This window comes from Callithrix jacchus, chromosome 6 (genome assembly GCF_049354715.1).
Source record: "Callithrix jacchus isolate 240 chromosome 6, calJac240_pri, whole genome shotgun sequence".
NCBI classification, from domain to species: Eukaryota; Metazoa; Chordata; class Mammalia; order Primates; family Cebidae; genus Callithrix; species Callithrix jacchus.
In genome coordinates, this window is record NC_133507.1 from 158,694,602 (window position 1) to 158,717,624 (window position 23,023).

The 23,023-nt window shown below is 45.0% G+C and overlaps 1 protein-coding gene across 1 annotated transcript in view; it reads right to left on the reverse strand.

Moving 5' to 3' along the window:
* The window catches only part of COL6A3 (collagen type VI alpha 3 chain), a 93,224-nt gene extending 75,064 nt beyond the window's left edge, over positions 1-18,160 (reverse strand). The window contains exon 1 of the mRNA XM_035306121.3: positions 17,951-18,160. The gene's annotated coding sequence lies outside the window, so the exon portion shown is untranslated. The remainder of the gene's footprint in view (positions 1-17,950) is intronic.
* Positions 18,161-23,023: the final 4,863 nt, after the last annotated feature.

Here is a 23,023-nt window from a genome sequence, read left to right on the forward strand (position 1 = left end):
TGGGAGGGAGGTAAAGAACAGGGGAATGAGAAGTGAATAGGCAGAGCTCTCTGTCTAAGGTGACCTCAGACCTCTTCTTGTTGGCAGAGCATAGATCACGTATAATGAAACTGCTCACCTTCCTCACTGGGCATTCTTAAACATAGTTCAAAGAACACAATTACATTTTTAAATAATAGGCGTTCATAGCAGTTTCTCCACAATCTAAAAATATTCTTTCTTTTTCAAATTATTAATTAATGACAAAGAATGCATCCGCTATGAACGATGGTTTTGATTAAACATATGAATGAGAGTTTTTGTTCTAGTGACTATTCCTTTGGCCACAGCTAAAAGCTGTGCAATTAAACCTTTTTTTTTCCTCCCAAAGTAACATAGGCAGCAATTTGGAAATAGCATATTCCTAAGCAAACAGCAGAATGGAAATGGGTCAGGAGTAAAGGCAGTCACAGACACAAAATGTGTCAGGTTTTGACACCCAGCTTGAGTTTGTAAGTCGTGTTTAAAATAACCTCAGAGGAAAGCTTCAGTTTACGGAGAGAATGGGCTTTGCCCAAATCACACCAAGTGCAACCCAACCACAGCAGCCCGGACTGTGTCAAGTCTTGTCCGTTTTCTCTATTACTATTTAGCCCTTTTCCTCCAAGGAAAATCTGCCCTGTGCCAACCTCCAGTCTCACAATGGAATGAGCCGAGGCTGATTTAATTAGTAGGACTGTGAAGCCAGACCTGGAGGCTAACTGCCCTGTTGCAGTCTCCCACACCCACACACCTCGGGGGGCTGCACACAGGATGCCCTGCCAGCCAAGTTCATGTTCACACAAGCTCAGTAGTGTGTGTCATCTCCCCTGCCACACCTTCTCTTCCTACCTCAAGACTTTGTGACAGCCTCCTCGCTCTCCAATCTCCAATCTAAGAGATCAGCTTGGGGGACAGGGTCTCCCTTAAGACCCCTCCAGAGAGCTGCCCTAGGTCCTTCTATCTAGGCTGAAGTCTCCTTGCCAGGAAAGCATCTTTTTTCTCCTCTCCTTGACATGGGATTCTAGGTTCCCTCAGCTTTTTCTTAGAGGCAGCCAGGGCTGCCTGTGCTCAGAAGGGTCCCATGCTCAGTTTGATGTCTTGGTGTTGCTATCTTGGAAATTCTTAAAAGGTCTGAACAAGAAGCTCCTCATTTTCATTTTGCACTGATGTGCATGTCAGCGACTCTTCTTACTCAAAATGGCCAAGGGTTTCCCAGTTAGGAGCTCTCTGGTCAGGGGTTCCCTTTTCCTAGGTTTGGGTAATGGTATTGGGGAACTAGGGCATTGGCAACACAAGTAGGCTAGGATGTTATCAAACCGCTGTTTCTGATGCCATGTTATCAAAAGTTACTCAGCATCTACTATGTGGTAATTGCAGTTTTCCAAAATTTTTCATAAGGTGCTCCTCACAGAGGCCTGGAAGAGAGGCATGGCTATCATTGTCTTTGTGTTACAGAGGAGGAAACGGAGGTTTATTTATCTTTACATTATTTACTTAGCTTGTCTTATTTATCTTTACATTATGTATTTATCTTATTTATCTTTACAGTATCCTTAGAGGTAGATGCTGATCCTCATGCTTACAGGAAAAAAATTGGGGTGCAGAGAATAAGTGGCCAAGGCTCACAACTATCCAAAGACACCATGGTGCTCAACAGCACCTGCCACACGGAGGGTTCATGAGACGAGAGGATAAAAGGAACATTGTTATTTCTCCATGAAAACTCCGTGATTCCATAGCAACTTTGCAATCAAGTTCACCAGCCTGAATTTGGGCTTTTAAAAATCAGAAAAGGAGTCAGTGATGTTTCTGGATCACTGATCTGGAGGCTCCAGATCAATCTGGATCCTCGATCCACCACACCGTACCTCAGGCAGGTGGTGTACTTGCTCACAGCCTCCATTTCCTCCCCCATAGCATGAGGACAATGATAGCCACGCCTCTCTTCCAGCCCTCTGTGAGGAGCACGTGGCAGGCTTTTTGCTAAATGCCTGACGCAGAATGGACTGTAAGTGAACTCTAACTACCCTTCTCCAGCAAGGTTGGTTTCATCAGCACTTCCCAAAATGCATTCCAGGGAACACCCATTCCATGAGATGTTCTAAGGGGAAACACAGGTGTTCCATGAGCAAAACAGTTTGGGAAGTGCTGACTATCAAGCCTCCTTCTGGAACAATTACAATGCACTTTAATGTACAGCAGCTCTAAAATATAAAGAAACCTGCTGTACTTGACTTAACCCAGAATTCTCAAAACATATACTTCATGGCATCTTTTCTCCATCATAGCTATTCAGAGCTCTCACGAAACAAGCGGTACACTTTGGGAGCCCTGGACTATTCCTCTCAATGTCTAATTTTGCTAAGTTCTTACTCCTCTGAAGCAGCAAACAAAGGCACCTCCACCTGCCCAGGTCTCCACTGAGCTCAGGTCATTTGCAAATATCTGTTCTCTCAGACTCGATTAACTGTAAGTGAGACCCATGTCCCTTGATGGTGGAGCTCACCACCTCCCTGTGACCCAAGTGAGAGGATTAGAATGGGTAGGGGAGTGAAGTTTCCTCAAAGAATCCCAGGGGAGGGACCAGACTCAATCTCATTATTGGCATGAGCTTTCATGACATTAGTTAATATTGTCATTTTTCCTTATACTGAGTTTCAGGAAGTACTATTTGATATTGGAAATAATATAGTGTAGACTACAGTTAAGTAAGAAATTACATTTGAGTTAAGAAACTGAACTAGATATAATCTAGATTGAGTTATCATCATCATTTCACCGTTAAGGCTCAAAGGTTAAAAAGAAGTCTGTTTCATGGACCACAGCATGTAAAGGCATCAGAGTGAATAAAAAGCAAAAACATCTTCCTGGTTTTCAAGTATATGTCAGATTTTAAAATGTGACTTTTTTTCATCTCATAATTCTAAGCCTCCAAGTGCTTCTAAATTGGTTTCATATCCCCTGCATCAGGAATAATTTGACAATTCCCTGAAGAAAGCAAGGGGAACTGAGAGCAAATCAGGCACATGAAATTGTTGGAAAGACTGATAAGACTCCATGAGATCGGTAAGAAGTGAAGACAATAATGCACCAACAAACTGGAAAACTAGAAAAAATAGATACATTGCCTGAAATATACAACCCGCCAAGACTGAATCATGAAGCAATAAAAAAGTTCTGAACGAACTTAAAACCAGCATGGGGTTTGAATCCGCAATCAGAAACCTTCCAACGAAGAAAAGCCACATGTCTGTCCTGAAAAATTCTACCAAACACTTAAGGAAGAATTACGACTAATCCTTCTCAAACTTTTCTCAAAAAAAGGAAGAGGAAAGAACACTTCCAAAGTCACTTTTATAAGGTCCTTATTACCCTGAAACCAACATCAGAGACATTACAAGAAAAGAAAAATACAGACCAATATCCTGGAGGAACACTCATGCAAAAGTTCTCAACAAAACGCTGGCTGACCGAATCAACAGCACGTGAAAAGGATTATACGCCACGACCAAGTAGAATTTATTTCTAGAATGCAAGGATGTTTCAAGGAACGACAACCAATCGATGTGATACACCACATCAACAGAAAGAAGGGGGAGAAACACATGGTCATCTTAATTAATACAGAAAAGGCATTTGACAAAATTCAGCACGCTTTCATGATTTAAAGTAAAACACCCGACAAACTATGAATAAAAGAAAATTACTTCAATACAATAAAGGCCATGTATTAAAAACTCACAGCCAGCATCATACTCAGTGGTGAAAAACTGAAAGCTGTCCTTCTCAGAGCAGGAAAAAGGCAGGTATGTTCTCTCTTGCTATTCCTATTTAACATAACACTGGAAGGCCTCACCAGAGCAATTAGGCAAGAATAGTAAATAAAATGCATCAAAGTTGGAAGGAAGAAGTAAGATTAACTCTGTTCGTAGGTGACATGAGCTTGTATGTACAAAATCCTACATACTCCACATATTTTTAGAAAACTATTAGGACTAATAAATGAACTCAACAAAGTTGCAGGTTATAAAATCAATAAACAAAAATCATTTGCATTTCTATTCACTAACAGTGAACTATCCAAAAAGGAGATTAAGAAAACAATCACATTTATAACACCATCAAAAAGAATAAAATCCTCAGAAATAAACCTAACCAAGAAAGCAAATACCTGTACACTGAAAACCATAAAACACTGTTGGAAGAACTTCATGAAGACAAAAACAAATGGAAAAGCCTCCCTGTTCATGAATTTGAAGACTTAATGTTGTTAAAATAGCTATACTCCCCAAAGCAATCTACAAATTCAGCGGAATCTCTATCGAAATCCCAACGGCATCTTTTGCAGAAATAGAAAAGCAATACTAAAATTTATGTGGGATCTCAAAGGACCCTAAATAGCCAAAGCAATAATGAGGGGAGGGGGTAATAGCAAAGCTTGAGACCTCACACTTTCTAATTTCAAAACATAAAATGAAGGTAGTCAAAACAATGTGATGCTGACATAAAGACAGACATATGAACCAATGGAACAGAATAGAGAGCCCCAAAATAAAACCTCATATATATGGTCTTTCAGCTTCCATAAAGCTACACGATGGGGAAAGGAGAGCCTCCATCGTATGGATGTTCCTCAAAAAACTAAACACAGAATTATCATATAATTTGCAAATCCCACTTTTAGGTATATCTAAAAGAAGTTAAAACAGAATCTCAAAGATATATTTGCACACCCATGATCATTTCAGCATTACTCATAATATCCAAAAGGTGGAAACAACTTAAGTGTCCTTCAATAGATGAGATGAGTAGATAAAGAAATTAATTTCTTTCAACAATGTTTTATAGTTTTTAGTGCACTTTTTTTCTTTCTTGGTTAAATATATACATATATAGGATTTGTTTTTGCAATTATGAAATTGATTATAGATTTCCAAGTCCACTTTATCACAAACCGTCTTCCAGGACTGCAAAGCTCAGCCACACTATGAGCATAGAGTACGGCAAAATGCCTGTCTGTGCCATTGTAGGTATATAATAAATATTTGTTGAATTCATAACTGCTATCCCTACAGTTCTCCTAGGAAGACTGGAAGAATTCCACCACTTATGCTGTAATTTTCTTTCTTTCTTTCTTTCTTTCTTTCTTTTTTTTTTTTTTTTTTTTTTTTTTGAGACGGAGTCTCACTCTGTCACCCAGGCTGGAGTGCAATGGCACAATCTCAGCTCACCGCAACCTCCGCCTCCTGGGTTCAAGCAATTCTCCTGCCTCAGCCTCCCGAGTAGCTGGGATTACAGGCACGCGCCACCACGCCCAGCTAATTTTTTGTATTTTTAGTAGAGACGGGGTTTCACCATGTTAACCAGGATGGTCTCGATCTCTTGACCTCGTGATCCACCCGCCTCGGCCTCCCAAAGTGCTGGGATTACAGGCTTGAGCCACCGCACCCGGCCTCTTTTTTTCTTTTTTTGAGACAGAGTCTCACTGTGTCACCCAGGCTAGAGTGAAGTGTCATGATCACAGCTCACTACAGCCTCAACCTCCCAGGCTCAAGCAATCCTTCTTTCTCAGCCCCCTGAGTAAATGGGGCTACAGGCACACACCACCCCACCCAGCTAAGTTATGTATTTTTAGTAGAGACAGAGTTTTGCTATATTGTGCAGGCCAATCTTGAACTTTTGAGCTCAAGAGATCCTTCCACCTTAGCCTCCCTAAGTGCTAAGCATTACAAGCGTGAGCCACTGCTCCTGGCCTACTGTATTACACTCTTATACATGCCACATACAAAGGATATTATTCAGCCTTATAAAAGAAGGAAATCCTTTTATCTACCACCACATGGATGAAACTTGAGGATATTATGCTGAGAGAAATAAGCCAATCACTAAAAGACAAATACAGTAGTTTATAATTCCATTTATATAAAAGTATTTATTCCATTTATTTCATTCCATTATTTATTTAAAGATATCGTTTCATTTATTTATTCAACGGTATTTATTCCATTTATTTAAAGATATTTTTGGGAGGCCGAGGCGGGTGGATCACGAGGTCAAGAGATCAAAACCATCCTGGTCAACATGGTGAAACTCCGTCTCTACTAAAAATACAAAAAATTAGCTGGGTATTGGTGGCGCGTGCCTGTAATCCCAGCTACTCAGGAGGCTGAGGCAGGAGAATTGCCTGAACCCAGGAGGCCGAGGTTGCAGTGAGCCGAGATCGCGCCATTGCACTCCAGCCTGGGTAAGAAGAGCGAAACTCCGTCTCAAAAAAAAAAAAAAAAAAGATATTTAAAGGCATTAAAGCACCCAAAGTCTTAGAAACAGAACTTAGAATGGTGCTGGCCGGGGCTGTGAGGAGGGGGCAGTTGTAGTTACTGTTCCATTGGTGTAGAGTTTCTGTTTTGCAAGATCAAAAAGCTCTAGATATTTGTTGTGCCACAAGGGGCATGTGGTTAATACTGCTGTACTGTCCACTTAAATACAGTCAAGAGAGTTCATTTTATGTTGCGTGGTTTCCACCACAATTAAAATAGAAATGAGGACAGGAAGTATCATTTGCCAGATTTTAAAAGCGTGAGTAACTATGTGCCCCTAAAGCATAGCCATCAATTGAACAGGAATGATGGGAGCACATCATCTCTTTTTTGAGGTGTGACAGAGTTTAAGGGTGATGGGGAGAAAATGATACAACTAAACATCCTGACGTTTGTCTCTGTGCGCCTTTATATATTATATATATAACACAACGTTTGCCCTTGCTTCTAACTAAGACTTAGAAAAGAATACGTGTCATGCAAAATGTTAGCGTTTGGCAAAGAGGATCAGAGTCTCATGAAGGTGAGAAAGAATCTAATAGGAACGTTCTGACCTGGTGGAAAAGTGGCTTTGGCCCTGACGAGTATCCTCTGAGCTTTGGAGTCAGCTCCACCCAAGGCCTGAGCTTCTGCACCTCTGTCTTAATCTTCCTCTTTCCCCAGGTGCCCCCACGGGCTCTGCAAGTCTATTTATGGTTGTCTGTTGTGTAGCACAGGAATTCCATTTTTCCCACATAGATAAGGAAACCAGGGATGAGGATGATCTAATGTTCTCAGCCTTGCCATCTGCAGATTGATAGCAGAGGAGAGTCTGTCTGGCTGATGAGCCATGTGACTTTGCCATGAATGGAGCAGTGGATTAGTCTCCAGATGGACCACTTAGCAAAAGTACAGGGAGAGCCACAGAGAGTTACTGAGGCTGCCAGTCAGGGACAGGAGCTAAGTGGGTTCAAAGGAAATCTGAAGCTCAGTCCCATGGATTCGTCATGAAATTCCTCCTGCCTGAGGTCAGGCCAGTCAGGCCCAGAGGGAGAAGCTGGAGTTCAAATCTTGTGTCCCGGCTATGAGGAAGACAGTACACAGTGTGGGCCCTAGGCCTGACCTGCCAAAAATTGGTGAGGTGGAGAAAGATGAAGCCATAAACAAGGGAATGAAGTCCAGGACCCATGTGGCTTTGGATTTCCAAAGAAAGTCAACAAAAAGTACCACCTGTGATGGAACAAATCTACCCTGTGATTCAGATTCTGAGAACTTGAAGGCATGATCTCAGCAGCTGGAATAGAACCACCTGTCAGTACAGCAGTATCTTGGAAATGTATCAACAGTGAGAAAGGAATGCTGTTCTAATGATGTTCAGGAGGTCAGTCATCAACAGAACTCATTTCTTTCTGCAACAAAGTGACAGCAATGAGTGGTGATAATGGCAGCGCTGAAAAGCTCAGTCCAATTGTTTTGCCTTGCGATGCCACAGTCACCGCCTGTTGGACATGGATATATATATTAATACCACGTAGAAGAGCAGTCTCCAGTGCTCGTGCTGTAGTTTGACAATGCTCCCAAGTTTTAGCCCCGTCCCAGCACAGCTGAGCTCAGGGCACCCCTGACAGGCTGGACTGCCTGGTCTCCTCCCTCCACTTAGGATGACCCTACCCCCCGCCCCGTGCCATAGCCCCAGCTTCGCCCCTTCACTCTCTAAGAATTTCTCAAGCTCATGCGACCCTGGGAACCTTCCAGACCTTTCCACCAATCTCTACCTTTCTTCCCTACAGTCTGTGAGACACATGCCTGAGTGTTTCTTTAAAAAAAAAAAAAAAAGAATAAGCAAGTGCAATATCTAATTTTTTGTATGACCTCAACTAAATAATGATATATACTTTAGAATAATATAAAAGTACATTTTATATGTGCTATTCTTGATTCTTTCTATCAAAGTTGAGGATCAAATTTTTGAGCAAAGATAAGCTTCCTTCTAGATTCTTTCGAGGAATATGGCCTGTTCTTTCCAAAACAACTGTAATGTTATAACTGGTCTAAATCAAAGTTATAATACGGGATCAACAGATTCAAGGGGTCTATGCCCCTCCCACAATTGACTGCAAAACTGCATCTGTGGATGAGGGTTTTCCTGGGGATAAAGGTCCATGTTTGCATGTGATCCTAAGAGGCACTTGTGCTGCTCCTCACTCCCCAAAGTTTAAGCATCACTGCTTCAATCAAAAATTTTAATGCAAATCTTCTGGAAGATCCAGTTCAATTATTTTAAATGTTTAATCCACGTTCAAGAGGCATGATTTTAAGTGGTATTTTTGTTTGTGAATGAGAACACAAGAATATTATAGAGTCTCTCTGTAAAGCATTTTGCCTTTGAAATCCAGATTAAAAATATATATATAGGACAGGCGATAAGATGAGACCTGTCCCCTCACTGTTGAGTCTGGGATGGGAAGAGCTGTAGACACCTCTGCAGGGAGCATTGACAAAGAGCACAAGTGAATTATGCCTTGAGCAGGTTTTGCTAATGGCTTTCGTAACCATTCCTACACCTGACACATTTAAACACCTTTGAATCCACTGATTCTGTCACACATAAAGCATGGAGTGGGCTCACTCTGGGGCAATTCCAAAATTACCTCTCTCGTCTTCCAGAGTGCTCAGTACAATCTACATAGTTACAAAATAAAATCTGGGAAGTCTTTCTAAGACATCACTCACTTACATCAACCATTCTGTGAGTAAAATAAACTTTTAATGGTTGAAAATGATATGCAAAGATTTTTATTTTCAAGATGTGGATCTTTAGAAGAGTAGCCCCCCCAGTGAGATACTTCCCACTGGAACACAAAGGAATGGGATAAATACCCTGTGCACGGGAATTCTTTTTTCCAGAATATAACCAGATATTGAGGGAAGAGGAGGGGAGGGAAGAGAAGGAAAGGAGCGCTTCCAGCTCTGAAAAGGACAGAAGATCATGCCTGTAGGACGATGTGTTACCCAGGCCCCACTGATGACTCAGAACCATATGGTTCGACTGAGCTGAATTCCCAGGTGGGAAAAACGCCTTTGGCCCCACACACCTTCCCACCATCAGGCGGGAAGCAGGTCTTGTGGCTCATGGGCTCTTGGCCCAGCTGGTGAATATCTGTTGATATTTTCATTTACAATTAACTCTTTTCTATTGTTTATTATGCCCTGGAGTCTCCATTTAAAAAAAAAAAAAATTCCCTGGCAGCAAATTTTGGAGAATTTTTTCATTTAGATTATTAAAAGATGTCACCTTCTCCCCCAAAATGACCACCTGACCACTTTAATTAGGGGGTATGAGGCAGCTATCCCCCCTCCCTCCCCAACCACTACGCCCCCAGAGGAAGGAGAGAGGACAGTGCTAGTAACACATCCTGGGCTTCTGTCTGTGGTTGGGATTCCACGCCCTCCTCCCAACTGCCCAGTGGCTGATTTCTCTCCATTTTATAGCTGAAAAATTGAAACCCCAGAAAGGCAAAGTGATTTTTCCAAAGTCACATAGATAAAACAAGGTGGAACCAGAATCCTAACCCAAGTTAGCATTCCCAAAGCTCAAGGGAAGAACCCAGGGAAACCCTAGAGGCTGTGCTGGCTTCAGCCCAGATCTCAAGGAAATTCCCCATGTCTTTTGGGGAAAAAACAGACTTCCCTCATGGTGACAAACCACAGATTCTATGTCAATAGAATTCGGCTGTCTGCTATTATTCTTTCAAACATGAAAAGAAGAGTCAGAATTGGCTGCTTGAGATCCTTGGGCTGGAAGGGGTCTGCTCCTTCATCCTAGATTCCATGTCCTAAAGAAACAGATTCAATAAGAGAAGTTCATCACATTTTCATTCTCATCTTTCTATTTAGGATTACTCATCTTTTTGTTTATTCTGCCTCATTCCAAAAAGGATTTGAGGTACCTTTTTCCATTTAGTTTCTATCCCTTTGAAATTTAGAAGGATGCCTCTTATTATAAAGGTTGCCCTACATGGCCCTTCAACCTAAAATCATATTCAATCATATTCCAATGAATATGATTTCCCAAACTATTTTGCAATTCTGTAAATTCATTTTCATTCAGCCTACTCAAAAGTTTTTTTTTATTTTCCATGTCTGGAAATCTTTTTTAAGAAACAGACACACACATGCACACAAGGAAATAATTTTAAAACAAAGACTCAAATAAATCCAGAGCTCCCATTTTGAAGTCATTTATTTGGTTTTCTCCAAGCACTGCTTTTCAAAAATCAGCCGGTATCTCCTGTCAAGTCCTGGGACTCCTGTTAGTTCCTAATCTTCCTTTTTAAAATTCGAGCAGTGGAAATAGTTAAAGATCATAGTGGGAGAGCCGTGCACACGGACCGGGTAATGAAAAGTCCAATTTCAGTAAACGTGAAGCACTCCTTCACCTCTGCATTTGCCATACCCGTTCCTAGACTGTGAGAATGGACTGTGAGAAAGCGCCTCATTTCTTTCTCTTTTTCTCACTCTTTCTCTTTTTGCCTGAATCCTGGGAAAGAAGACCCCTTTCTTGTCCTCAGGGAGGAAGTTAAGAAAGGATTTATTAAGTCCTGTAGTTAGAGTCGGAAGAGAGTGGAATTTAATATGCTCTTGCTGTTTGAAAGACCCAAAGGAGAATCCTCAAAAGCAAATGTTTTGGAACAGCTCCAAGAAACCCTCCAAATACATACATCAAGTTTTGGTTTTCTTACTGTTTATTTTACAACTTGGATTTCATAAATTTTCTTCTTCCTTTTTTTCTTTCTTTTTATTGAAACAGAGTCTAGCTCTGTCGTCCAGGTTGGGGTGCAGTGGCACAATCAGGGCTCACTGCAGCCTCGGCTTCCTGAGATCAAGCCATGCCCCCACTTCAGCCTCCCAAGTAGCTAGGACTGCCGGTGCAGGCCACCACGCCCAGCTATTTTTTTTTTTTTTTTTTTTTTTTTTTTGGTACAGACAAGGTCTCACTATATTGCCCAGGCTGATCCCAAACTCCTGGACTCAAAGGACCCTCCTGCCACGGCCTCCCAAAGTGCTGGGATTACAGGCCTGAGCCACCACACTTGGCCTTCGAATTTCTATCCTATGAAAATATTCTAGAACAATAATCTATTTGACTCAAACTGAATGGGTAACCCGTGATAGGAACATTTTAAAACTCTCCTTGTCAGGCAGGGTAACTAGACCTCCTTTGTCACCTGCTGGGGTCCTTGTTAGACATGGATTAACTGATTCGAGGTCTTCGGCTCTTCTTCGTAAAATCTAACAAAACGACACCCGTTCTGCAACTCATGGATCACAACAAAGCAATGCAGAAAGAGAGGGCCTGGGCATCCACTAGCAGTGCTCCGCTCTGTGAATAAGAGCACCTGTAAGAACACGCCATCCACCAGCCAGGCTCAGGCTAAGCTCCTCAGAGTCTGCTTCCCATTACAAAGGCAACTTTAAGAAACTCCAGATTAATTGCCCAGATATTTGAAAAATTACTTTAAAACATATTCCTAGCATTCAAGATAATAACCATGAAGCAGAAAGTCCCATATCTGGTGTGATTTGAAAGCTAGACACCGCCATCCAAATGCAAATCACATTCTGCATTCTGAATTATATGGCGGCCAGACAAGATTTTGTCTCATTTATACTGCTAATTATAAACATCAGGCAGAGACTAGTTCCATTTCAACGTTAAAGAAGACAGTGCATTAGAAAATGCTGCAAAAGAAATTGCACAAATGCCCACTCCATTCCAACCCCTTGCCACATGACGCTGCTGGATCCAAATTGGAGCTTGGCACTTACTCCTGTCTCTTTCTTTCTTGGCAATGAACTTGGGTGCTGCTGACCTTTCCAAAACTGTGGGCTTCCACTGTAAATGATTAAAGTGGCTGAGAGGTGCTCCCATTGTGAGGAAAAAAAAGATTTTGTTTCTTTGTTTGTTTTCTAGTCTAACTCATAATCAAGTAGAGAAGAAAAAATTATTCTTGAAAATAGAGAAAAATCAGGTTGGGACATCTGATAAAATATCATCAGTGCTGGATTTATTGCACTAACCTGGGAAATTCTACTTCCTTGCTGCCTCTGTCAGCAATGGTCAACTACTCTCTCCCAGCCTCCCTTTTGAAAGAACCCCCTGAAAGAAGGCTCCTTGCCTGTTGCTTGAACAGGCCGTAGTCCTGTAACTGCTGTCTTCTATCTGTTGCCCTGGGCTCGGATGAGTGATGGATTTTCTGCGACCCCAATGAGAAACAGAGCCCCCGGTGCATCGCTGGGCCAGCTGTGGGTTTAGCTGAGTTGGCACTAACTCTGGGTACCGGCCCTGGGCTGCTGAATCAGCTAACGAAGATTCCAGAAGTGAAAAACCGGTTTCCTGGAATGGTTTCCCTTGAGATCTCATCTCCAGCTGCCGTTCAATTTTTAATTTTGAAACTAAACGGAGCCACGAGCTCTTCCTTCCAGTGGCCAATTCCTGATGCTCCGGGGTCCTGAAAATCTAATGTATAGCACACATGGGGGGATTTACAGAAACATTTCCCATTGTACTTTTCCCTGGCCACTCCCAATTCTCAAATGTTTCTCTGTACTTCGTGAGTTTTAAGCTTCAGGAGAGGAGTAGGATCGTACTATGCTAAATGCAGCCAGACCCCTACAAGACTAACAATTTGCCTTTGGGAGAGGGTTTGGCAGAACTTTTCGCATTTGTTTTTTCCTTCTCTCCTTTTTCTTTCCAGATTTTTTAAAACAGCAGTTACCCCTCTGCTGAATCAACTTAAAAGAGGCTACTCCAAAGAAGACCGGGAATAGGAAGAGTGCCTTTCTCCACGTGGCACCCTGAAACACACTCTTAAGGCTTGTCCCCCTCGTAACGTCCAGAGTGCAAGATGTCTGCATATTGGAAACAGCAGACACTTCTGCTACCAGCTGTGTGGCACTGCCACTGGCATGCCACTCTGAGCTCTCTTTCTTCATCTGAAGTATAAAGGGAGTGGAGAAACCATCCGCCAAGGTAATAGTTTTTTGATATTTCAAATAGCCAAACAGAAATTATATGCTTGCCCACCAGAAGGGAGGCGGCTATGTCTTAGCCATTTTTATCCCCTCCCTGAACCTCAACACTCAAGGTCGTGGTGCACAATAGGGCTTGTCAAACGTAAGTAAACATGAGGACACAAAGACCAAACCAGAGGGTTAGGTTGTTTTTGTTTGATTGTTTTGATCTTAGCTAGGATTCTCTCCCTAGTCTTAACACTGCTTATCAAGCTAACAAGCGTAAATCTGAGAGCCAGTAATATATATTTGTATTAATAAATATTTCAGATGAGATATTCATAAGTATAGCTTGTGTGAATTTTTAGAAGTATGTTAAAACCTATTGTCCTTTAGGGGAAAATATCAAAGGACATGTCGTGAACATGTCTGGAAGTTTCCCTTCAAGTTCTAAAATTCAATAACTCTACAAGGATACACAATGGCAAGAATATGCAGACTTACTATGGCTCCCAACACCCGACTGTTCGTTTAAACTTCTACAATTAGGTGTGGGTAAAATGCTGGCTATAAAGTATCTTCTTTGCTGAATACCCTTGTAATGCAGTTATGTTTGAGAACAAAGAATGCCCCCTTTGAAGACACGGTTTTATTTCAATACACTCACACCTGAGCAGAGAAGACAACAAAGCTGTAATGTATGCCCACTTCGGTGATTATGGACAGATGCAATAAATATAATAATAATAATAATGCACTGAGATGCCAGTCCTAAAGATCCCCGCCAGTTCTGCTGAGATGTACATCACTGAGTCACTGCAAACCCCGAAGCCCTGGAGACTCCAGGCACCACGTCAGAGATTTTTCTGGAGCTCACAGAGATATACCTCCCTCTAGAGGAAAGAAAACCAAACTGCCTTTTCAAAAACAGCTAGACCAGGATGAATGCACTAACTCAAAATTTCTTTTTTTTTTTTTTTTTTTTTTTGAGACAGGGTCTTGCTCTGTCGCCCAGGCCAAAGTGTAGTGGCAATCATGGCTCACTGCAGCCTCAACCTCCCAGGCTCCCAGCCTCAATCCTCCCGCCTCAGCCTCGTAACTGAGATCACAGGCGCATGCCACCATGCCTGGCTAATTTTTTTAATTTATTTTGTAGAGACAAGGTCTCACTATGTTGCCCAGGCTTGCCTCAAACTCCTGGATTCAAGCCATCCGTCCGCCTCAGCCTCCCACAGTGCCGGGAATACAGGGATGAGCCACAGTGCTCAGCCCTCAAAATTTCATCTCCTTTCCAAAATGGACTATAAGACCAGAATGTATTAAAAATTATATTTTCAAAACTGACAAAGTGAATTCCTGAAGGGAATATCTCCTTTGCAAAATCAGGACCTGTGGGATACTCCCTGAGAATAAGACATTCATGCCACACATTAGAGGGGGCAAGCAACATCTTTTATTTAACCAGTAGGACTGTCCTTTCTCTGCACTGAATTTTTCCACTGAACTCCACTGAAGTTTTACGGTGGAAACAGAGCTGCATCTAGAAGTGGGAGAATGAAGAGAACCATCCTTGTCTAGTTTATGGCTGTCTGAATTAGCAGGAACCTTAAAGCTCCCCTGCTTTAAAAGGTGGATGGTTTGTGGCTTTCATTTCCTTAGCTAGAGCTAATAGGATTCTCTTTACACGTCAGGTCCCTCCTCAAATCGTCAGCTGTTTACGCAGCAGCGGTGTGCTTTTTACTGCCTGCTCGCTGCGGCCAGGGGACCGTGAAAAATTTGCTCCCGTAGGTCAGGGTGGAAAAGCTGCCTGGTACACGACGTCCCCTTCAGATGGAAACCGCCTGCGATTCTTCCCCCAAGAGATAGCAGATTTTCAGCTTCTTCCAAAAGGAGCAGTGACAAAACTGAACTTTCAAATAAAAATTTTTGCTGAAGTTGTTACCGTGCCTGCCAAGAAGTCTCACGCAATAGTGTTCGCGACTTGCCAGTGGTGAATTTTATATCCTAAACACGGAATTTCACATAAAAGTGGGAGGTGACATGACTACTGGTGAAGACTACACTTGACCCAGTCGTCTAAACACTCTGAGCAAGGAACCAAATGAAGCCTCGCTGGCAGAAACTCACTACCAGCTTCCAAAGCTTCCAAAGAAGAAGGCGGTCTTGTTTCAAGCCAGCTTTAGGCATCCACATCTAGGGGTTCCATTCCCGAACCTAAGGTCCCGATGAGCAGCCTCACTGGAACCACAAGTCAGCAACTGACTGAACAGAGGTGCTTCTTCCTACTTTCTCGTCGGGGGCAGATTAAGTTGTAGGATAGGAAGTCACAAGAGGCACTTATGATAACGTCAGTGCAACGTGCCGAGTCCTGAATGCTTGAGAATTAAAACGAAGTGCAAAGCGAAGACCATGTTTCAGAAGGATGCCTGCTCATATCAAAAATATCATTCAGAACCCGGCTTTGGACATGTGCCACACATGCCCTCACCTGTGGGCGACAACCGTGGTGGGTGCAGCAGGAGTCCTCCCACGCAGGGGAAAAGCAGGGCGAGGGCTAACATTCTAGAGGCTTCCCCAGCCACCTCCCAGAAAGGTGCTGTGGCCACACCTCCAAGGCCTGGTTAGGAAAAGCCAGGACAGCCTCACTTCACCCCAACATGGAATTCCTTCCCAAGCCTCCTTTCCACTCAGTGTCTGCTTCACTGTTTCCCTCGGCCATGAGTGAGGAATGGAGGGAAGGAAACCTCTGGGTAATAAGAAACCCTTGCCTAAACAAAAACGTCCAGACAGACAGCCAGTCTTAGATCCCGATCTCTGTAAAAGCCCCGCCTCCCTCCCAGGCTTCCATCCTCAGCTATCAGCCCACTTCAGAATGAAGAGCATTCAAGCCCCCTCCCTCGGGGCCCTCCACCCCCAGGAGGTGGCCTGAGCCAGGGCTGCCAGCCCCGGTGTTCTGGTCACAGAGCCGGTGCCCCCTCCCCACAGTCCACCTCACTTCTTTCTCTGTTATTTGGTAGAATCTTAGTGAGCCCAAAGCTGTTTTCCCATCTAGATGTGAGTTATTTGGGATCCTCCATCACCAGCTTGTCTGCTCTCCTGCAATAGGGAAGGATTTCACTGCCATCTCAGACACTGGCTCCATGGCCTAGGCAAGGAATCCCGCATCTCAGAGCCTCTGGTTTTAATTTTGAAAACCAGGGAACGACACCATCAGTGGCCTCCATCCAAGAATCCCATTATCTTTAGCCCAACAAAACCCTCAGAAGTCTCAGAAATGTCATCAACAGCCAGCCACTCGGTTTTCAATACAGTTTTGCTTAGGAGCAATATAGCTTTGATTTTAAAGCCATTTCTGTTCAGTTATTTACAGTGTTAAGAATCGGTCCCTGGGGAGTTGGGGGATCCGGGGTGGAGCATCTGGCATCCCCATGAGCTCTGAGCGCCCTGCAGCTCACGCATGCTGTGGTCCTCATCGGGGTGAGCTGTGTGTGGGGAGAGATCACAGCCCTGCCTCCCCATCCAGTGCAGCAGCAGACACCCCTGTGCTCACAGAGGGGGTTTGTTCCTAGGGTCTGCACCAGCCTCAAAACTGGCTCCTGGTGCTCCCTGTAGAGGCTGATTTTTCTTCAACCACTCCCTCATCCCTCCCCATGGCCCCACCCATGTGGTCCCTCCCCATGGCCCCACCCATGCTTCAATCCTGGTTCATCTTCTAACATAGTAGGCCCCTTGAAACAGGTTCCCCAAACAGGCTGGCCACTGTCAGTGAACGTTTTCCATCCTTAGCAAGAGAAGACCCAAGCCCCACCCTGCATCCTCCAGGCCAGGGAACAGCCCTCGGGGCCTCCCAGCTTGGCACTGGCCTCACCGCTGCACAGCGGGGGCTGGCCGTCCAGCCCCAGGGGCCCTGCCTTATACTCACAGCATGCTGCCGAAGTGGCAGATTCCTTCTTCCCCTCTGACCCCTGCAGCTCCTTTAAGCAACCCCAAGGGACAAAGTCTCCAACAGAGACTTCAGGTTCCTGAAAAGATGAAAGCTTGATGGCAATGACTGTGCGACCCTTGACTTGGCCCTGAGCCTGGGCACCAGTCACTCCAGTCTCACAAATGTGCTCCACCAGTATCTTCCCATGGGTGGCCCTGTGCAGAAGACCCACGCGGGTTGCACCCTGACCCAATGTCACCACCCAGAGAGCTCAGAGAACATCTCTCAGTGGAGCCGCTCGGCAGGGAGCGCTTATAGTCCTCAGCAAAGACGCTTCTGCAAACAAAGCGGATCCGAACCGGGTTTTAGAAGAAGGCGGGAACTTAAATCAATCATGTGCCGAAACACGCTACCGCCTGGAATGCACGGGGCGCGCGCAGCAGCCACAGACACGCGGTGGGAAAGCGTTCACGCTCTTAGGCAGCCGTGACCTTAACCAAGTTAGGGAAACCCAGTTGCTACAAAGTGAGAAAGAGAAGTCAGCGGAATCTTCCAGAGACCTAAAACATGTACAGAAAACTGAAGAACAGCGTGAACACGAGAGCCACTAAAGCTACCTAGAAGCGATCGCTCCAGGTTTACAGCATTTCCTTCCAGCCCCGAACTGGAAAGACAGAAGAGAAATCACACTCACCCCTGAGCAAACCTGAAGGCGCGTGTGTCCCTGGGCTCCTCGATTCAATTAGCTTTGAATAGGAGGCATATTTCTCCCACTCACTATGTCTCCTTTTCTTTTCGCAGCCTTTCTCCACCAAAGAAGTGGAGACTCAGAGCTGCGGAGACTCTTGCAGTGTTTGCAGGAGGCTGGAGCCCAGGAGAACAGAACAGCCTTTGGTGGAAGACTGAGCTCCAAACTAGACTGGGGCCAGGGATACAGTCAGGGCTTCCTCCAGCTCCAGCTCCTCCTCCTCCTCCTCCCTCCCGGACCCCTCCCCTCCCCCTCCTCACTGCAGAGCTGACCCAAACTGTAAATGAAACCAGACTCCTGCACTGTTTCTTCTGGCCCCCGCTCAGGCTGATGTCACCCTCTAAAGGCTGTCTTCACCCTACATTCGTTTAGCTGGATTCCTACAAACCCCAACTCTTTAAAAAAAAAAAAAAAAAAACTGACCACTTCTACTCGTCACCTTTTGGGCTGGGCCCTTGGCGGCAAAAAGAATAAATGTTGGAATTTCTTCATGGGTATCCATGGTTTTCCTGCAATGTTTTCCAACACCATCTGAACGGAAAACAGGAAATGCGGTCCCCCCTTACCCTCACCACACCCTCCCATTTCTTCTTGAAGTTTCTGAATTGAGACTCCTACTAATAACCTCCCCTTTCAGATAGAAAAACCAGCAATTAAAATCGCCTTGGCTTTCCGTTAACCAAAGCTCTGTTCACCAGTGAAAAGGGAAAAATGAAAGGAGGCTACATTTCTTTTCGCTTCTATGTATAATGACTCTGATTGTGGAGCCTATAGGTCCCTCCTAGGCACGGACGGGTAATGAAACTGGTTATCTTGCTCAAAGCTTCAGGAAAATTCTTGGGTAAGAACTTCTGTTTCTACAAAGCTTTGCACATTTCAAAACACTTCAGTATACATTCTCCCCTTTATCACAAACATCAACACCCTAAGCCCTTTTAAACAGAGATGTCTTTTTTTAATTAGGTGAGACTGTGGTCCCATTTTCCAGATGAAAGAAACAATGTTCAGAGAGAATAAGCTGCGTCATCATTGTCCGGTCTGGTCAGTAGCAGACAAATGACAACCCCAGCCATGGCCATCCCCGAACTTCTCTCCCACCACGTGGTCCTTATGAAAAGTGCATTAATGTGAAATATCAAGAGACATCCCAAAGGTTTTCTTTCTGACTTTGAGATCCTTCTGAACCAAGTTGGAAGAGGAAATAAATCGTTAACTCTTTTCCATGGATTCTCTCCCTCCAGTTTAGGGAAGAAAGGAGACAGTGCCCCAGAGAGAATGCCTGCTCCCCTCTGCAGCTCCAGGGCTCCCTTCCTCGCCCATAAAGGGGCCCAGCCCATCTCTGCACCAAAGGGCTCACTTGCAGAGCACCGGGGTAGGGAACAAGGATGAAACCTGAGTTATGGGGTTCTTAGATAAAGACACGCTGAGCAGAGGCTCCGGGTACAGAACTGTGCTGCCTGCCTGGTGTGTAGGATAACACGCCCCTGCGGGGACATCCAGTTCTCTGCCCTCATCCTCTCTGCACACTGCAGGCATGGACTCAAGCCCCTACAGAGACCTGGGATACTTGCTGCCACCCTCTTGGTTAGAGTCTGCAAGTTCAGCACTCGGGAGCACTATTTCTCCCAGACACATTGTCTGCTGCAAAGACGACAACCTTTGTTTACAACCCCATGCTTCAAGCAGCTCAGCAAGCTGAGGTTAACTGAACAAGCACCTTTTACCTGTTTCCACTCCACGGTTTCTTTCGAATACAAATACACTCTTTTTTTGCAAAATCACTAGGCATATGCATTCCTTAATTATTATATGTGATATTAAATGTTTCTATCACAGTTGACCTCATATCCACGGGTTCTGAATCCATGGATTTAACCAACTGTGGTTCAGAAATACTTTTTAAAAGTGGATGACTGCATCTGTACTGAACACGTACAGACTTTTTCCTTGTCACCATTCTCCAAAAGACACAGTATAACAACTGTTTACGTGGCATTATAAGTAATCTAGAGCTGACTTAGAATACATTGGAGGATGAGCACAGAAGTACATGCGGTTATGTGCAAACACTACCCCATCTTATTTCAGGTATTTGGGCCTCCGCGGAGGATCCTGGAACCAGTCCCCCGTGGACACCAACAGATGACTATATTTAAATAGCAAGGACAAGAAATTCTTTAGAACAAGATTCAAAGGAACAAAAGCTCCCGTTCGGTAGGAAACCATAATCTTTAATATTTAGCTGCACGTAATCATTGATGATCCAGATCCTCGTCAGCACCGCCTATGGCTCTAGAAACTTCCAGAGGCTGGTGGTATCCCTCCCTTGTGCTGACAGGAGAGAATTTTGGTTCCTGCAGCTTTATTCCCTAATCACCAGCATGTGGAGTCTCACTTAAATTTCCAGTTCCTCTCTGCCACCTGATCCCAGGAGGAAAAACCACCTCGAAACTTAGAGCTGCGCTGAATGCCCCACGTCCTGGGTCTAAGCCTGGCCATCGGTTGGACCTCATAAGACACTGAATCTCTCGATTCTGTTTCCCCTTCCCTGCAGGCTTGAACCGGCCCTTGGCACCTCCTCCCATTTCCTTTCGACATCTTTTCTTTAACCACACAAGTTAGCAAGTTTATAACTCCATTTCCCAAGCTCCCGTGTAGCTGTGGCCCTGATGGGGATGAGGCATCCCCACCAGATACACGGCTGTGGGACTGGAAGGTGGCTGAGGCATGGTGATTTTCTGTGACTTGGGCTTGCCTTTCTCCTGTTGGCAAAGACAGTGTGGAAGTGCCATGGGTGCCTCTGGAAGATCCCTTCAGATGGGAGTCAGATGCTAGTGGTTCACACCCACGCCCTCTCCTTGGGGACAGTTCATGGATGCTGGGAGCTGCCTCTTCTGGAGACATTGGGGTATGTGGGGTGGGTGGAGTTCTAAGATGACCCCTAGGAGTCAAGCCCTTGCATAATTCCCCCCTCCCACCTTGAGTGGGAATGAAATCTGAGCCCTGATTCCAGCGTTTGAACATGACAAAGGTAAATGGTGTCCCTCCCTAGATTAGGTTACAGTTAGGTCACAGGAAGTCACCCAGGGATCACAGAAGCCTCTGTCTTAGGAAATGGCAGAGACAGATTATCTTGCAGGTTGCTGGGGTCTGGATGTCAGGTCCCTCAAAAATCCATATGTTGAAATTCTAACCCCCAAAGTGATGGTATTTAGAGATGGGGCCTTTGGGAGGTTATGAGGTCCAGGAGAGAAGCCTTGATGGATGGGGTCAGTGCCTTATAAAGAAGGACCTGGAGAGATCACTCCGCCCTCCCACCACATGAGGACACACAAGGAAGGTGCTGAGCATGAGCCAGGGAGCAAGACCTCTCCAGACACCGAATCTGCGGGCACGTTTATCTTGGGCTTCTCAAACTCCCGAACACGAAAACTAAATTTCTGTTGTTTAAGTCACCCAGTTTATGACATTTTGTTACCGATGTCCAAATGGACCAAGACACTGGCCTTGAGAAAGTCAGCTGCCATCCTCAGAGGGCCAATGGCAAGGAAATGTGGGGGCCTCTGGGAGCTGAGAGCAGCTCCTGGCAAGCAAGGAAGCAGGACCCCCCCAACTCAACAACCACAAGGGCCTGACTTCTGCCAATATCTATGGGATTTCAGAAAGAAACATAGTCTCCCAAACTGAGGTTTCAGCCTCTGAGACCCCAAGAGAGGACCCAAGATGTTAAATGCACGTTGTAAGTTGCTAACTTTGGGACAATTTGTTACACAGCAGCTGATAACTGGGGAAGGGTTATAGCCCCTCTCCCTTGGGGTGGCCCACAGTCAATGATGTCTGATGTGGGATGCGACAGCACCCTGTCTCCGGCTCTGCTTCAAGGAACCTGAACAACTCCAGGCCATTACCTCTGGGCCAGAAAATCTTGGCAGCAGGATTCCCACCGCAGAACTGCCCGTGGGACCGGGCTGACTTCTCAGAACCCACTCCTTGCCTGGCAAGAGAGGCCTGCCCTTGTCCTCCTTCCTGCCTTCATTCTTGGTCTCCCCTGGGAGTTCTCCGTCGGTAATCACCTGCACTGCACCCCACCTCAGGCTCTGCTTCAAGGAACTTGAACACACAGTCACAGAGAGGTCAATATGAAGACTCTCTCCCTGAATGCTAAGAGGCAGTGGCAGGCGGTGTAGCGGACTCAAGTTCCATCACAGGCTCTGGGACCTGAAGGGAAGTTGTGGCCACAGCAGTAGCAGCTGCCACACCCCACATCCCAGCATCCAGACAGCTGCTGAAGGGTACCTCAGTCTTCATCCTCTAAGCCCTGTGCTGCAGCTGTGCCGTGCATTCCTAAGTTCCGTCTCTCCAGTGCAGGCTCCTATTTCCCTGCCTCCCAGAATGGACCGGAGGGTTTGTGCTGGGATGTCCCGGTAGTTATTCCTGGGGGCCCAGCTCAAGTCCACTCTTCTCACCCTCCCAACCGGCTCCCGGTGATGAATCTGCAATCGTGTTAATAGATTTGCTTATTGCAGTGAGGCTGGAGTTTCCTCTCATTGAAGAGGAGGTATGTGAGATTGCAAAGACAGTAAAATGCTCAAGACAAGAAGAATTAGAAGCCCAACCAAGGAAGAGGACTTGAGGCTGCCACTGACCCCACCGGCAGAGTCAGCTGGGATTGAGTAGCAAAGTGGAAAGTTGAGCAGCTCTCCGGGAATGAGGCCCTAGTGCCTTCTTTGCTACCAACTCATCACAGGTCTTGGGCACGTCAAGTAAGCTTCCTGCACTCAGTTTTCTCATTTGCAGAGTGAGCGGTAGCTGTGCTCAGTAATGTCCAGAATCATCCAGCAATAGCCCCCGAGGATCTGAGCTGCATCAACCATATTCATCTCTGCCTCAATTCTTTCACTGCCCCAATTTGCAAATTTCAAAGCTCCCACCTCTAGATTCAGCCCCACTCAGCCCCAGACTCAAAAACAAGGAGAAATGCCGGATATAGGTGATGGGAAGGAAGGCAGCAAATCACAC